This window comes from Somniosus microcephalus, chromosome 4 (genome assembly GCF_052327205.1).
Source record: "Somniosus microcephalus isolate GS21.2 chromosome 4, FLI_Smic_1.0, whole genome shotgun sequence".
Taxonomy (NCBI): domain Eukaryota; kingdom Metazoa; phylum Chordata; class Chondrichthyes; order Squaliformes; family Somniosidae; genus Somniosus; species Somniosus microcephalus.
The window spans coordinates 205,776,859-205,793,999 of NC_140990.1; positions in this window are offsets into that span (position 1 = coordinate 205,776,859).

Sequence of the window (17,141 nt, forward strand, 5' to 3'; positions counted from 1 at the left end):
CCCTCGCTGCGACACATTCCGATACCTCGCCGCTACACAGACTGAACCCTCGACACGACACAGGCCGAGCCCTCGCCGCGACACGGACCAAGCCCTCGCCGTGACACAGACCGAGCCCTCGCCATGACACAGGCCAAGCCCTCGCCGTGACACAGACCGAGCCCTTGCTGCGACACATTCCGAGACCTCGCTGCTACACAGACTGAACCCTCCTTGCGACACAGGCCGAGCCCTCGCCGCGACACAGGCCGAGCCCTCGCCGTGACACAGGCCAGCCCTCGCGGCGACACAGGGCTCGTGACACAGACCGACCCCTCGCCGGGACACAGACCGAGCCCTCGCTGCGACATATTCTGAGACCTCGCCGCTACACAGACTGAACCCTCGCCGCAACACAGGCCGAGCCCTCGCCGCGACACAGGCCGAGCCCTCGCCGTGACCACAGATGGAGCCAGCACCCTGACACAGTCCGAGCCCTCACCGCGACACAGAACGAGCCCTCGTCGCGACACAGGCTGAGCCCATGCCGTGACACAGACCGAGACCTCGCTGCGACCCAGGCCGAGCCCTCGCCGTGACACAGGCCCAGCCCTCGCCGCGACACAGGGCTCGTGACACAGACCGAGCCCTCGCCGGGACACAGACCGAGCCCTCGCTGCGACACATTCCGAGACCTCGCCACTACACAGACTGAACCCTCGCCGCGACACAGGCCGAGCCCTCGCCGCGACACATGCCGATCCCTTGGCGCGACAGAGACCAAGCCCTCACCATGACACAGACCGAGCCCTCGCCATGACACGGACCGAGCCCTCGCCGTGAAACAGACTGAGCCCTCGCCGGGACACAGACCGAGCCCTCGCTGCGACACATTCTGAGACCTCGCCGCTACACAGACTGTACCCTCGCCGCGACACAGGCCGAGCCCTCGCCGCGACACATGCCGAGCCCTTGGCGCGACAGAGACCAAGCCCTCACCATGACACAGACCGAGCCCTCCCCATGACACGGACCGAGCCCTCGCAGTGACACGGACCGAGCCGTCGCCGTGACACAGACCAAGCCCTCGCCGTGACACAGACCGAGCCCTCGCCATGACACAGGCCAAGCCCTCGCCGTGACACAGACCGAGCCCTTGCAGCGACACATTCCGAGACCTCGCCGCTACACAGACTGAACCCTCCCTGCGACACAGGTCGAGCCCTCGCCGCGACACAGGCCGAGCCCTCGCCGTGACACAGGCCAGCCCTCGCCGCGACACAGGGCTCGTGACACAGACCGAGCCGTCGCCGGGACACAGACCGAGCCCTCGCTGCGACACATTCCGAGATCACGCCGCTACACAGACTGAACCCTCGCCGCGACACAGGCCGAGCCCTCGCCGCGACACATGCCGAGCCCTCGGCGTGACAGAGACCAATCCCTCACCATGACACAGACCGAGCCCTCGCCATGACACGGACCGAGCCCTCGTCGTGACACGGACCGAGCCCTCGCCGTGACATGGACCAAGCCCTCGCCGTGACACAGGCTGAGCCCTTGCCGCGACACATGCCGAGCCCTCGGCGCGACAGAGACCGAGCCCTCGCCGCGACACAGGCCGAGCCCTCGCCGTGACCACAGACTGAGCCCGCGCCTTGACACAGACCGAGCCCTCGCCGCGACACAGAACGAGCCCTCGCCGCAACACAGGCCGAGCCAACGCCGCGGCACAGACCGAGCGCTCGCCGTGACGCAGACCGAGCCCTCGCCGTGAGCACAGAGGGATCCAGCGCCCTGACACAGTCCGAGCCCTCGCCGCGACACAAAACGAGCCCTAGCCACGACACAGGCTGAGCCCACGCCGTGACACAGACCGAGCCCTCACCGTGACGCAGACCGAGCCCTTGCCGCGATGCAGACCGAGCCCTCGCCGTGACGCAGACCGAGCCCTCACCGCGACACATTCCAAGCCCACGCCACGACACAGACCGAGCGCTCGCCGTGACGCAGACCGAGCCCTCACTGCGACGCAGATCGAGCCCTTGCGGCGACGCAGACCAAGACCACGCTGCGACGCAGACCGAACCCTTACAGCGACACAGACCGAGCCTTCGCCGTGACACAGACCTCGCCCTCGCTGCGACACAGACCGAGCCCTCGCCATGACACGGACCGTGCCCTCGCCGTGACACGGACCAAGCCCTCGCCGTGACACGGACCGAGCCCTCGCCATGACACAGGCCAAGCCCTCGCCGTGACACGGACCGAGCCCTTGCTGCGACACATTCCGAGACCTCGCCGCTACACAGACTGAACCCTCACCGCGACCCAGACCAAGACCTCGCCGTGACACAGGCCGAGCCCTCGCCGCGACATAGGCTGAGCCCTCGCCGCGACATAGGCCCAGGCCTCGCCGCGACACAGCGCTCGTGACACAGACCAAGCCCACGCCGGGACACAGACCGAGACCTTTCCATCACCACAGACCGAGACCTCGCCATGACACAGACCGAAACCTCGCTGTGACACAGGCCAAGCCCGCGCCGCGACACAGACCGAGCCCTCGCTGCGACACATTCCGATACCTCGCCGCTACACAGACTGAACCCTCGACACGACACAGGCCGAGCCCTCGCCGCGACACGGACCAAGCCCTCGCCGTGACACAGACCGAGCCCTCGCCATGACACAGGCCAAGCCCTCGCCGTGACACAGACCGAGCCCTTGCTGCGACACATTCCGAGACCTCGCTGCTACACAGACTGAACCCTCCTTGCGACACAGGCCGAGCCCTCGCCGCGACACAGGCCGAGCCCTCGCCGTGACACAGGCCAGCCCTCGCGGCGACACAGGGCTCGTGACACAGACCGACCCCTCGCCGGGACACAGACCGAGCCCTCGCTGCGACATATTCTGAGACCTCGCCGCTACACAGACTGAACCCTCGCCGCGACACAGGCCGAGCCCTCGCCGCGACACATGCCGAGCCCTCGGCGTGACAGAGACCAAGCCCTCACCATGACACAGACCGAGCCCTCGCCATGGCACGGACCGAGTCCTCGCCGTGACACGTACCGAGCCCTCGCCGTGACACGGACCGAGCCCTCGCCGTGACACGGACCGAGCCCTCGCCGTGACACAGGCTGAGCCCTCGCCGTGACACGGACCGAGCCCTTGCTGCGACACATTCCGAGACCTCGCTGCTACACAGACTGAACCCTCGCTGCGACACCGGCCGAGCCCTCGCCGCGACACACGCCGAGCCCTCGCCGTGACCACAGAGGGAGCCAGCGCCCTGACACAGTCTGAGCCCTCGCCGTGACACAAAACAAGCCCTAGCCGCGACACAGGCTGAGCCCACGCCATGACACAGACCGAGCCCTCACCGTGATGCAGACCGAGCCCTCGCCGCGATGCAGACCGAGTCCTCGCCGTGACGCAGACCGAGCCCTCGCCACGACACATTCCAAGCCCACGCCGCAACACAGACCGAGTGCTCGCCATGACGCAGACCGAGCCCTCGCTGCGACGCAGATCGAGCCCTTGCGGCGACACAGACCAAGACCTCGATGCGACGCAGACCGAACCCTTGCAGCGACACAGACCGAGCCGTCGCCGTGACACAGACCTCGCCCTCGCTGCGACACAGACTGAGCCCGCGCCTTGACACAGGCCGAACCCTCGCCATGACACAGACCGAGCCCTCGCCGCGACACAGGCCGAGCCCTCGCCGTGACCACAGATGGAGCCAGCACCCTGACACAGTCCGAGCCCTCGCCGCGACACAGAATGAGCCCTCGTCGCGACACAGGCTGAGCCCATGCCGTGACACAGACCGAGACCTCGCTGCATCACAGACCGAACCCTCGCAGCGACAGATACCGAGCCCTCGCCGCGACACACAAACTGAGCCCACAGTGCGACACAGACCAAGCCCTCGCCGCGACACAGACCGAACCCTCGCTGCGACACAGACCGAGCCCTCACCGTGACCCAGACCAAGACCTCGCTGGGACACAGACCGAGCCCTCGCTGCGACACATTCCGAGACCTCGCCGGTACACAGAGTGAACCCTCGCTGCGACACAGGCCGAGCCCTATCCGCGACACATGCCGAGCCCTCGGCGCGACACAGACCGAGCCCTCGCCGTGAACACAGAGGGATCCAGCGCCCTGACACAGTCCGAGCCCTCGCCGCGACACAAAACGAGCCCTAGCCACGACACAGGCTGAGCCCACGCCGTGACACAGACCGAGCCCTCACCATGACGCAGACCGAGCCCTTGCCGCGATGCAGACCGAGCCCTCGCTGTGACGCAGACCGAGCCCTCGCCGTGACACATTCCAAGCCCACGCCACGACAGAGACCGAGCGCTCGCCGTGACGCAGACCGAGCCCTCGCTGCGACGCAGATCGAGCCCTTGCGGCGACGCAGACCAAGACCTCGCTGCGACGCAGGCCGAACCCTTGCAGCGACACAGACCGAGCCTTCGCCGTGACACAGACCTCGCCCTCGCTGCGACACAGACTGAGCCTGCGCCCTGACACAGGCCGAACCATCGCCGCGACACAGACCGAGCCCTCGCCGCGACACATGCCGAGACCTCGCTGCAACACAGGCCGAGCCCTTGCCGTGACCACAGATGGAGCCAGCACCCTGACACAGTCCGAGCCCTCGCCGTGACACAGAACGAGTCCTCGTCGTGACACAGGCTGAGCCAATACCGTGACACAGACCGAGCCCTCACCATGACGCAGACCGAACCCTTGCCGCGATGCAGACCGAGCCCTCGCCGTGACGCAGACCGAGCCCTCGCCGTGACACATTCCAAGCCCACGCCACGACACAGACGGAGCGCTCGCCGTGACGCAGACCGAGCCCTCGCTGCGACGCAGATCGAGCCCTTGCGGCGACGCAGACCAAGACCTCGCTGCGACGCAGGCCGAACCCTTGCAGCGACACAGACCGAGCCTTCGCCGTGACACAGACCTCGCCCTTGCTGCGACACAGACTGAGCCTGCGCCCTGACACAGGCCGAACCATCGCCGCGACACAGACCGAGCCCTCGCCGCGACACATGCCGAGACCTCGCTGCAACACAGGCCGAGCCCTTGCCGTGACCACAGATGGAGCCAGCACCCTGACACAGTCCGAGCCCTCGCCGTGACACAGAACGAGTCCTCGTCGTGACACAGGCTGAGCCCATGCCGTGACACAGACCGAGACCTCGCTGCGTCACAGACCGAACCCTCGCAGCGACAGATACCGAGCCCTCGCCGCGACACACAAACTGAGCCCACAGTGCGACACAGACCAAGCCCTCGCCGCGACACAGACCGAACCCTCGCTGCGACACAGACCGAGCCCTCACCGTGACCCAGACCAAGACCTCGCTGGGACACAGACCGAGCCCTCGCTGCGACACATTCCGAGACCTCGCCGGTACACAGAGTGAACCCTCGCTGCGACACAGGCCGAGCCCTATCCGCGACACATGCCGAGCCCTCGGCGCGACAGAGACCAAGCCCTCGCCGTGACACAGGCCAAGCCCTCGCCGCGACACAGACCGAGCCCTCGTCGCGACACAGACCGAGCCCTCACCGCGGCCCAGACCAAGACCTCACCGTGACACAGACCGAGACCTTTCCATCACCACAGACCGAGACCTCGCCATGACACAGACCGAACCCTCGCCGCGACACAGGCCAAGCCTTCACCGCGACACAGACCGAGCCCTCGCTGCGACACATTCCGAGACCTCGCCGCTACACAGACTGAACCCTCGCCGCGACACAGGCCGAGCCCTCGCCGCGACACATGCCTAGCCCTCGGCGTGACAGAGACCAAGCCCTCACCATGACACAGACTGAGCCCTCGCCATGACACGGACCGAGCCCTCACCGTGACATGGACCGAGCCCTCGCCATGACACAGACCGAGCAATCGCCGTGACACAGGCCAAGCCCTCGCCGTGACATGGACCGAGCACTCGCCGTGACACAGACCGAGCCCTCGCCGTGACACGGACCGAGCCCTCACCATGACACAGACAAAGCCCTCGCCATGACACAGGCCAAGCCCTCGCCGAACACAGACCAAGCCCTTGCTGCGACACATTCCAAGACCTCGGCGCTACACAGACTGAACCCTCGCCGTGACACAGGCCGAGCCCTCGCCGCGACACATGCCGAGCCCTTGGCGTGACAGAGACCAAGCCCTCACCATGACACAGACCGAGCCCTCGCCATGACACAGGCCAAGCCCTCGCCGTGACACAGACCGAGCCCTTGCTGCGACACATTCCGAGACCGTGCCGCTACACAGACTGAACTCTCGTTGCGACACAGGCCGAGCCCTCGCCGCGACACAGGCGGAGCCCTCGCTGCGACACAGGCCCAGCCCTCGCCGCGACACATGCCGAGCCCTTGGCGCGACAGAGACCAAGCCCTCACCATGACACAGACCGAGCCCTCCCCATGACACGGACCGAGCCCTCGCAGTGACACGGACCGAGCCGTCGCCGTGACACAGACCAAGCCCTCGCCGTGACACAGACCGAGCCCTCGCCATGACACAGGCCAAGCCCTCGCCGTGACACAGACCGAGCCCTTGCAGCGACACATTCCGAGACCTCGCCGCTACACAGACTGAACCCTCCCTGCGACACAGGTCGAGCCCTCGCCGCGACACAGGCCGAGCCCTCGCCGTGACACAGGCCAGCCCTCGCCGCGACACAGGGCTCGTGACACAGACCGAGCCGTCGCCGGGACACAGACCGAGCCCTCGCTGCGACACATTCCGAGATCACGCCGCTACACAGACTGAACCCTCGCCGCGACACAGGCCGAGCCCTCGCCGCGACACATGCCGAGCCCTCGGCGTGACAGAGACCAATCCCTCACCATGACACAGACCGAGCCCTCGCCATGACACGGACCGAGCCCTCGTCGTGACACGGACCGAGCCCTCGCCGTGACATGGACCAAGCCCTCGCCGTGACACAGGCCGAGCCCTTGCCGCGACACATGCCGAGCCCTCGGCGCGACAGAGACCGAGCCCTCGCCGCGACACAGGCCGAGCCCTCGCCGTGACCACAGACTGAGCCCGCGCCTTGACACAGACCGAGCCCTCGCCGCGACACAGAACGAGCCCTCGCCGCAACACAGGCCGAGCCAACGCCGCGGCACAGACCGAGCGCTCGCCGTGACGCAGACCGAGCCCTCGCCGTGAGCACAGAGGGATCCAGCGCCCTGACACAGTCCGAGCCCTCGCCGCGACACAAAACGAGCCCTAGCCACGACACAGGCTGAGCCCACGCCGTGACACAGACCGAGCCCTCACCGTGACGCAGACCGAGCCCTTGCCGCGATGCAGACCGAGCCCTCGCCGTGACGCAGACCGAGCCCTCACCGCGACACATTCCAAGCCCACGCCACGACACAGACCGAGCGCTCGCCGTGACGCAGACCGAACCCTCACTGCGACGCAGATCGAGCCCTTGCGGCGACGCAGACCAAGACCTCGCTGCGACGCAGACCGAACCCTTACAGCGACACAGACCGAGCCTTCGCCGTGACACAGACCTCGCCCTCGCTGCGACACAGACCGAGCCCTCGCCATGACACGGACCGTGCCCTCGCCGTGACACGGACCAAGCCCTCGCCGTGACACGGACCGAGCCCTCGCCATGACACAGGCCAAGCCCTCGCCGTGACACGGACCGAGCCCTTGCTGCGACACATTCCGAGACCTCGCCGCTACACAGACTGAACCCTCACCGCGACCCAGACCAAGACCTCGCCGTGACACAGGCCGAGCCCTCGCCGCGACATAGGCTGAGCCCTCGCCGCGACATAGGCCCAGGCCTCGCCGCGACACAGCGCTCGTGACACAGACCAAGCCCACGCCGGGACACAGACCGAGACCTTTCCATCACCACAGACCGAGACCTTGCTGCGACACATTCCGAGACCTCGCCGCTACACAGACTGAACTCTCCCTGCGACACAGACCGAGAGCCCTCGCCATGACACGGACCGAGCCCTCGCCGTGACACGGACTGAGCCCTCGCCGTGACACGGACCAAGCCCTCACCGCGACACAGGCCGAGCCCTCGCCATGACACAGGCCAGCCCTCGCCGCGACACAGGGCTCGTGACACAGACCGAGCCCTCGCCGGGACACAGACCGAGCCCTCGCCACGACACATTCCGAGCCCACGCCGCAACACAGACCGAGAGCTCGCGGTGACGCAGACCGAGCCCTCGCTGCGACGCAGATCGAGCCCTTGCGGCGACACAGACCGAGCCGTCGCCGTGACACAGACCTCGCCCTTGCCGCGACACAGACTGAGCCCGCGCCCTGACACAGGCCGAACCCTCGCCGTGACACAGACCGAGCCCTCGCCGCGACACAGGCCGAGCCCTCGCCGTGACCACAGATGGAGCCAGCACCCTGACACAGTCCGAGCCCTCGCCGCGACACAGAACGAGCCCTCGTCGCGACACAGGCTGAGCCCATGCCGTGACACAGACCGAGACCTCGCTGCGACCCAGGCCGAGCCCTCGCCGTGACACAGGCCCAGCCCTCGCCGTGACACAGGGCTCGTGACACAGACCGAGCCCTCGCCGGGACACAGACCGAGCCCTCGCTGCGACACATTCTGAGACCTCACCACTACACAGACTGAACCCTCGCCGCGACACAGGCCGAGCCCTCACCGCGACACATGCCGATCCCTTGGCGCGACAGAGACCAAGCCCTCACCATGACACAGACCGAGCCCTCGCCATGACACGGACCGAGCCCTCGCCGTGAAACAGACTGAGCCCTCGCCGGGACACAGACCGAGCCCTCGCTGCGACACATTCTGAGACCTCGCCGCTACACAGACTGTACCCTCGCCGCGACACAGGCCGAGCCCTCGCCGCGACACATGCCGAGCCCTTGGCGCGACAGAGACCAAGCCCTCACCATGACACAGACCGAGCCCACCCCATGACACGGACCGAGCCCTCGCAGTGACACGGACCGAGCCGTCGCCGTGACACAGACCAAGCCCTCGCCGTGACACAGACCGAGCCCTCGCCATGACACAGGCCAAGCCCTCGCCGTGACACAGACCGAGCCCTTGCAGCGACACATTCCGAGACCTCGCCGCTACACAGACTGAACCCTCCCTGCGACACAGGTCGAGCCCTCGCCGCGACACAGGCCGAGCCCTCGCCGTGACACAGGCCAGCCCTCGCCGCGACACAGGGCTCGTGACACAGACCGAGCCGTCGCCGGGACACAGACCGAGCCCTCGCTGTGACACATTCCGAGATCACGCCGCTACACAGACTGAACCCTCGCCGCGACACAGGCCGAGCCCTCGCCGCGACACATGCCGAGCCCTCGGCTCGACAGAGACCAATCCCTCACCATGACACAGACCGAGCCCTCGCCATGACACGGACCGAGCCCTCGTCGTGACACGGACCGAGCCCTCGCCGTGACATGGACCAAGCCCTCGCCGTGACACAGGCTGAGCCCTCGCCGCGACACATGCCGAGCCCTCGGCGCGACAGAGACCGAGCCCTCGCCGCGACACAGGCCGAGCCCTCGCCGTGACCACAGACTGAGCCCGCGCCTTGACACAGACCGAGCCCTCGCCGCGACACAGAACGAGCCCTCGCCGCAACACAGGCCGAGCCAACGCCGCGGCACAGACCGAGCGCTCGCCGTGACGCAGACCGAGCCCTCGCCGTGAGCACAGAGGGATCCAGCGCCCTGACACAGTCCGAGCCCTCGCCGCGACACAAAACGAGCCCTAGCCACGACACAGGCTGAGCCCACGCCGTGACACAGACCGAGCCCTCACCGTGACGCATACCGAGCCCTTGCCGCGATGCAGACCGAGCCCTCGCCGTGACGCAGACCGAGCCCTCACCGCGACACATTCCAAGCCCACGCCACGACACAGACCGAGCGCTCGCCGTGACGCAGACCGAGCCCTCACTGCGACGCAGATCGAGCCCTTGCGGCGACGCAGACCAAGACCTCGCTGCGACGCAGACCGAACCCTTACAGCGACACAGACCGAGCCTTCGCCGTGACACAGACCTCGCCCTCGCTGCGACACAGACCGAGCCCTCGCCATGACACGGACCGTGCCCTCGCCGTGACACGGACCAAGCCCTCGCCGTGACACGGACCGAGCCCTCGCCATGACACAGGCCAAGCCCTCGCCGTGACACGGACCGAGCCCTTGCTGCGACACATTCCGAGACCTCGCCGCTACACAGACTGAACCCTCACCGCGACCCAGACCAAGACCTCGCCGTGACACAGGCCGAGCCCTCGCCGCGACATAGGCTGAGCCCTCGCCGCGACATAGGCCCAGGCCTCGCCGCGACACAGCGCTCGTGACACAGACCAAGCCCACGCCGGGACACAGACCGAGACCTTTCCATCACCACAGACCGAGACCTCGCCATGACACAGACCGAACCCTCGCTGTGACACAGGCCAAGCCCGCGCCGCGACACAGACCGAGCCCTCGCTGCGACACATTCCGATACCTCGCCGCTACACAGACTGAACCCTCGACACGACACAGGCCGAGCCCTCGCCGCGACACGGACCAAGCCCTCGCCGTGACACAGACCGAGCCCTCGCCATGACACAGGCCAAGCCCTCACCGTGACACAGACCGAGCCCTTGCTGCGACACATTCCGAGACCTCGCTGCTACACAGACTGAACCCTCCTTGCGACACAGGCCGAGCCCTCGCCGCGACACAGGCCGAGCCCTCGCCGTGACACAGGCCAGCCCTCGCGGCGACACAGGGCTCGTGACACAGACCGACCCCTCGCCGGGACACAGACCGAGCCCTCGCTGCGACATATTCTGAGACCTCGCCGCTACACAGACTGAACCCTCGCCGCAACACAGGCCGAGCCCTCGCCGCGACACAGGCCGAGCCCTCGCCGTGACCACAGATGGAGCCAGCACCCTGACACAGTCCGAGCCCTCACCGCGACACAGAACGAGCCCTCGTCGCGACACAGGCTGAGCCCATGCCGTGACACAGACCGAGACCTCGCTGCGACCCAGGCCGAGCCCTCGCCGTGACACAGGCCCAGCCCTCGCCGCGACACAGGGCTCGTGACACAGACCGAGCCCTCGCCGGGACACAGACCGAGCCCTCGCTGCGACACATTCCGAGACCTCGCCACTACACAGACTGAACCCTCGCCGCGACACAGGCCGAGCCCTCGCCGCGACACATGCCGATCCCTTGGCGCGACAGAGACCAAGCCCTCACCATGACACAGACCGAGCCCTCGCCATGACACGGACCGAGCCCTCGCCGTGAAACAGACTGAGCCCTCGCCGGGACACAGACCGAGCCCTCGCTGCGACACATTCTGAGACCTCGCCGCTACACAGACTGTACCCTCGCCGCGACACAGGCCGAGCCCTCGCCGCGACACATGCCGAGCCCTTGGCGCGACAGAGACCAAGCCCTCACCATGACACAGACCGAGCCCTCCCCATGACACGGACCGAGCCCTCGCAGTGACACGGACCGAGCCCTCGCCGTGACACAGGCTGAGCCCTCGCCGTGACACGGACCGAGCCCTTGCTGCGACACATTCCGAGACCTCGCTGCTACACAGACTGAACCCTCGCTGCGACACCGGCCGAGCCCTCGCCGCGACACACGCCGAGCCCTCGCCGTGACCACAGAGGGAGCCAGCGCCCTGACACAGTCTGAGCCCTCGCCGTGACACAAAACAAGCCCTAGCCGCGACACAGGCTGAGCCCACGCCATGACACAGACCGAGCCCTCACCGTGATGCAGACCGAGCCCTCGCCGCGATGCAGACCGAGTCCTCGCCGTGACGCAGACCGAGCCCTCGCCACGACACATTCCAAGCCCACGCCGCAACACAGACCGAGTGCTCGCCGTGACGCAGACCGAGCCCTCGCTGCGACGCAGATCGAGCCCTTGCGGCGACACAGACCAAGACCTCGATGCGACGCAGACCGAACCCTTGCAGCGACACAGACCGAGCCGTCGCCGTGACACAGACCTCGCCCTCGCTGCGACACAGACTGAGCCCGCGCCTTGACACAGGCCGAACCCTCGCCATGACACAGACCGAGCCCTCGCCGCGACACAGGCCGAGCCCTCGCCGTGACCACAGATGGAGCCAGCACCCTGACACAGTCCGAGCCCTCGCCGCGACACAGAATGAGCCCTCGTCGCGACACAGGCTGAGCCCATGCCGTGACACAGACCGAGACCTCGCTGCATCACAGACCGAACCCTCGCAGCGACAGATACCGAGCCCTCGCCGCGACACACAAACTGAGCCCACAGTGCGACACAGACCAAGCCCTCGCCGCGACACAGACCGAACCCTCGCTGCGACACAGACCGAGCCCTCACCGTGACCCAGACCAAGACCTCGCTGGGACACAGACCGAGCCCTCGCTGCGACACATTCCGAGACCTCGCCGGTACACAGAGTGAACCCTCGCTGCGACACAGGCCGAGCCCTATCCGCGACACATGCCGAGCCCTCGGCGCGACACAGACCGAGCCCTCGCCGTGAACACAGAGGGATCCAGCGCCCTGACACAGTCCGAGCCCTCGCCGCGACACAAAACGAGCCCTAGCCACGACACAGGCTGAGCCCACGCCGTGACACAGACCGAGCCCTCACCATGACGCAGACCGAGCCCTTGCCGCGATGCAGACCGAGCCCTCGCCGTGACGCAGACCGAGCCCTCGCCGTGACACATTCCAAGCCCACGCCACGACAGAGACCGAGCGCTCGCCGTGACGCAGACCGAGCCCTCGCTGCGACGCAGATCGAGCCCTTGCGGCGACGCAGACCAAGACCTCGCTGCGACGCAGGCCGAACCCTTGCAGCGACACAGACCGAGCCTTCGCCGTGACACAGACCTCGCCCTCGCTGCGACACAGACTGAGCCTGCGCCCTGACACAGGCCGAACCATCGCCGCGACACAGACCGAGCCCTCGCCGCGACACATGCCGAGACCTCGCTGCAACACAGGCCGAGCCCTTGCCGTGACCACAGATGGAGCCAGCACCCTGACACAGTCCGAGCCCTCGCCGTGACACAGAACGAGTCCTCGTCGTGACACAGGCTGAGCCAATACCGTGACACAGACCGAGCCCTCACCATGACGCAGACCGAGCCCTTGCCGCGATGCAGACCGAGCCCTCGCCGTGACGCAGACCGAGCCCTCGCCGTGACACATTCCAAGCCCACGCCACGACACAGACGGAGCGCTCGCCGTGACGCAGACCGAGCCCTCGCTGCGACGCAGATCGAGCCCTTGCGGCGACGCAGACCAAGACCTCGCTGCGACGCAGGCCGAACCCTTGCAGCGACACAGACCGAGCCTTCGCCGTGACACAGACCTCGCCCTTGCTGCGACACAGACTGAGCCTGCGCCCTGACACAGGCCGAACCATCGCCGCGACACAGACCGAGCCCTCGCCGCGACACATGCCGAGACCTCGCTGCAACACAGGCCGAGCCCTTGCCGTGACCACAGATGGAGCCAGCACCCTGACACAGTCCGAGCCCTCGCCGTGACACAGAACGAGTCCTCGTCGTGACACAGGCTGAGCCCATGCCGTGACACAGACCGAGACCTCGCTGCGTCACAGACCGAACCCTCGCAGCGACAGATACCGAGCCCTCGCCGCGACACACAAACTGAGCCCACAGTGCGACACAGACCAAGCCCTCGCCGCGACACAGACCGAACCCTCGCTGCGACACAGACCGAGCCCTCACCGTGACCCAGACCAAGACCTCGCTGGGACACAGACCGAGCCCTCGCTGCGACACATTCCGAGACCTCGCCGGTACACAGAGTGAACCCTCGCTGCGACACAGGCCGAGCCCTATCCGCGACACATGCCGAGCCCTCGGCGCGACAGAGACCAAGCCCTCGCCGTGACACAGGCCAAGCCCTCGCCGCGACACAGACCGAGCCCTCGTCGCGACACAGACCGAGCCCTCACCGCGGCCCAGACCAAGACCTCACCGTGACACAGACCGAGACCTTTCCATCACCACAGACCGAGACCTCGCCATGACACAGACCGAACCCTCGCCGCGACACAGGCCAAGCCTTCACCGCGACACAGACCGAGCCCTCGCTGCGACACATTCCGAGACCTCGCCGCTACACAGACTGAACCCTCGCCGCGACACAGGCCGAGCCCTCGCCGCGACACATGCCTAGCCCTCGGCGTGACAGAGACCAAGCCCTCACCATGACACAGACTGAGCCCTCGCCATGACACGGACCGAGCCCTCACCGTGACATGGACCGAGCCCTCGCCATGACACAGACCGAGCAATCGCCGTGACACAGGCCAAGCCCTCGCCGTGACATGGACCGAGCACTCGCCGTGACACAGACCGAGCCCTCGCCGTGACACGGACCGAGCCCTCACCATGACACAGACAAAGCCCTCGCCATGACACAGGCCAAGCCCTCGCCGAACACAGACCAAGCCCTTGCTGCGACACATTCCAAGACCTCGGCGCTACACAGACTGAACCCTCGCCGTGACACAGGCCGAGCCCTCGCCGCGACACATGCCGAGCCCTTGGCGTGACAGAGACCAAGCCCTCACCATGACACAGACCGAGCCCTCGCCATGACACAGGCCAAGCCCTCGCCGTGACACAGACCGAGCCCTTGCTGCGACACATTCCGAGACCGTGCCGCTACACAGACTGAACTCTCGTTGCAACACAGGCCGAGCCCTCGCCATGACACGGACCGAGCCCTCGCCGTGACACGGACTGAGCCCTCGCCGTGACACGGACCAAGCCCTCACCGCGACACAGGCCGAGCCCTCGCCATGACACAGGCCAGCCCTCGCCGCGACACAGGGCTCGTGACACAGACCGAGCCCTCGCCGGGACACAGACCGAGCCCTCGCCACGACACATTCCGAGCCCACGCCGCAACACAGACCGAGAGCTCGCCGTGACGCAGACCGAGCCCTCGCTGCGACGCAGATCGAGCCCTTGCGGCGACACAGACCGAGCCGTCGCCGTGACACAGACCTCGCCCTTGCCGCGACACAGACTGAGCCCGCGCCCTGACACAGGCCGAACCCTCGCCGTGACACAGACCGAGCCCTCGCCGCGACACAGGCCGAGCCCTCGCCGTGACCACAGATGGAGCCAGCACCCTGACACAGTCCGAGCCCTCGCCGCGACACAGAACGAGCCCTCGTCGCGACACAGGCTGAGCCCATGCCGTGACACAGACCGAGACTTCGCTGCGACCCAGGCCGAGCCCTCGCCGTGACACAGGCCCAGCCCTCGCCGTGACACAGGGCTCGTGACACAGACCGAGCCCTCGCCGGGACACAGACCGAGCCCTCGCTGCGACACATTCTGAGACCTCACCACTACACAGACTGAACCCTCGCCGCGACACAGGCCGAGCCCTCACCGCGACACATGCCGATCCCTTGGCGCGACAGAGACCAAGCCCTCACCATGACACAGACCGAGCCCTCGCCATGACACGGACCGAGCCCTCGCCGTGAAACAGACTGAGCCCTCGCCGGGACACAGACCGAGCCCTCGCTGCGACACATTCTGAGACCTCGCCGCTACACAGACTGTACCCTCGCCGCGACACAGGCCGAGCCCTCGCCGCGACACATGCCGAGCCCTTGGCGCGACAGAGACCAAGCCCTCACCATGACACAGACCGAGCCCACCCCATGACACGGACCGAGCCCTCGCAGTGACACGGACCGAGCCGTCGCCGTGACACAGACCAAGCCCTCGCCGTGACACAGACCGAGCCCTCGCCATGACACAGGCCAAGCCCTCGCCGTGACACAGACCGAGCCCTTGCAGCGACACATTCCGAGACCTCGCCGCTACACAGACTGAACCCTCCCTGCGACACAGGTCGAGCCCTCGCCGCGACACAGGCCGAGCCCTCGCCGTGACACAGGCCAGCCCTCGCCGCGACACAGGGCTCGTGACACAGACCGAGCCGTCGCCGGGACACAGACCGAGCCCTCGCTGTGACACATTCCGAGATCACGCCGCTACACAGACTGAACCCTCGCCGCGACACAGGCCGAGCCCTCGCCGCGACACATGCCGAGCCCTCGGCTCGACAGAGACCAATCCCTCACCATGACACAGACCGAGCCCTCGCCATGACACGGACCGAGCCCTCGTCGTGACACGGACCGAGCCCTCGCCGTGACATGGACCAAGCCCTCGCCGTGACACAGGCTGAGCCCTCGCCGCGACACATGCCGAGCCCTCGGCGCGACAGAGACCGAGCCCTCGCCGCGACACAGGCCGAGCCCTCGCCGTGACCACAGACTGAGCCCGCGCCTTGACACAGACCGAGCCCTCGCCGCGACACAGAACGAGCCCTCGCCGCAACACAGGCCGAGCCAACGCCGCGGCACAGACCGAGCGCTCGCCGTGACGCAGACCGAGCCCTCGCCGTGAGCACAGAGGGATCCAGCGCCCTGACACAGTCCGAGCCCTCGCCGCGACACAAAACGAGCCCTAGCCACGACACAGGCTGAGCCCACGCCGTGACACAGACCGAGCCCTCACCGTGACGCATACCGAGCCCTTGCCGCGATGCAGACCGAGCCCTCGCCGTGACGCAGACCGAGCCCTCACCGCGACACATTCCAAGCCCACGCCACGACACAGACCGAGCGCTCGCCGTGACGCAGACCGAGCCCTCACTGCGACGCAGATCGAGCCCTTGCGGCGACGCAGACCAAGACCTCGCTGCGACGCAGACCGAACCCTTACAGCGACACAGACCGAGCCTTCGCCGTGACACAGACCTCGCCCTCGCTGCGACACAGACCGAGCCCTCGCCATGACACGGACCGTGCCCTCGCCGTGACACGGACCAAGCCCTCGCCGTGACACGGACCGAGCCCTCGCCATGACACAGGCCAAGCCCTCGCCGTGACACGGACCGAGCCCTTGCTGCGACACATTCCGAGACCTCGCCGCTACACAGACTGAACCCTCACCGCGACCCAGACCAAGACCTCGCCGTGACACAGGCCGAGCCCTCGCCGCGACATAGGCTGAGCCCTCGCCG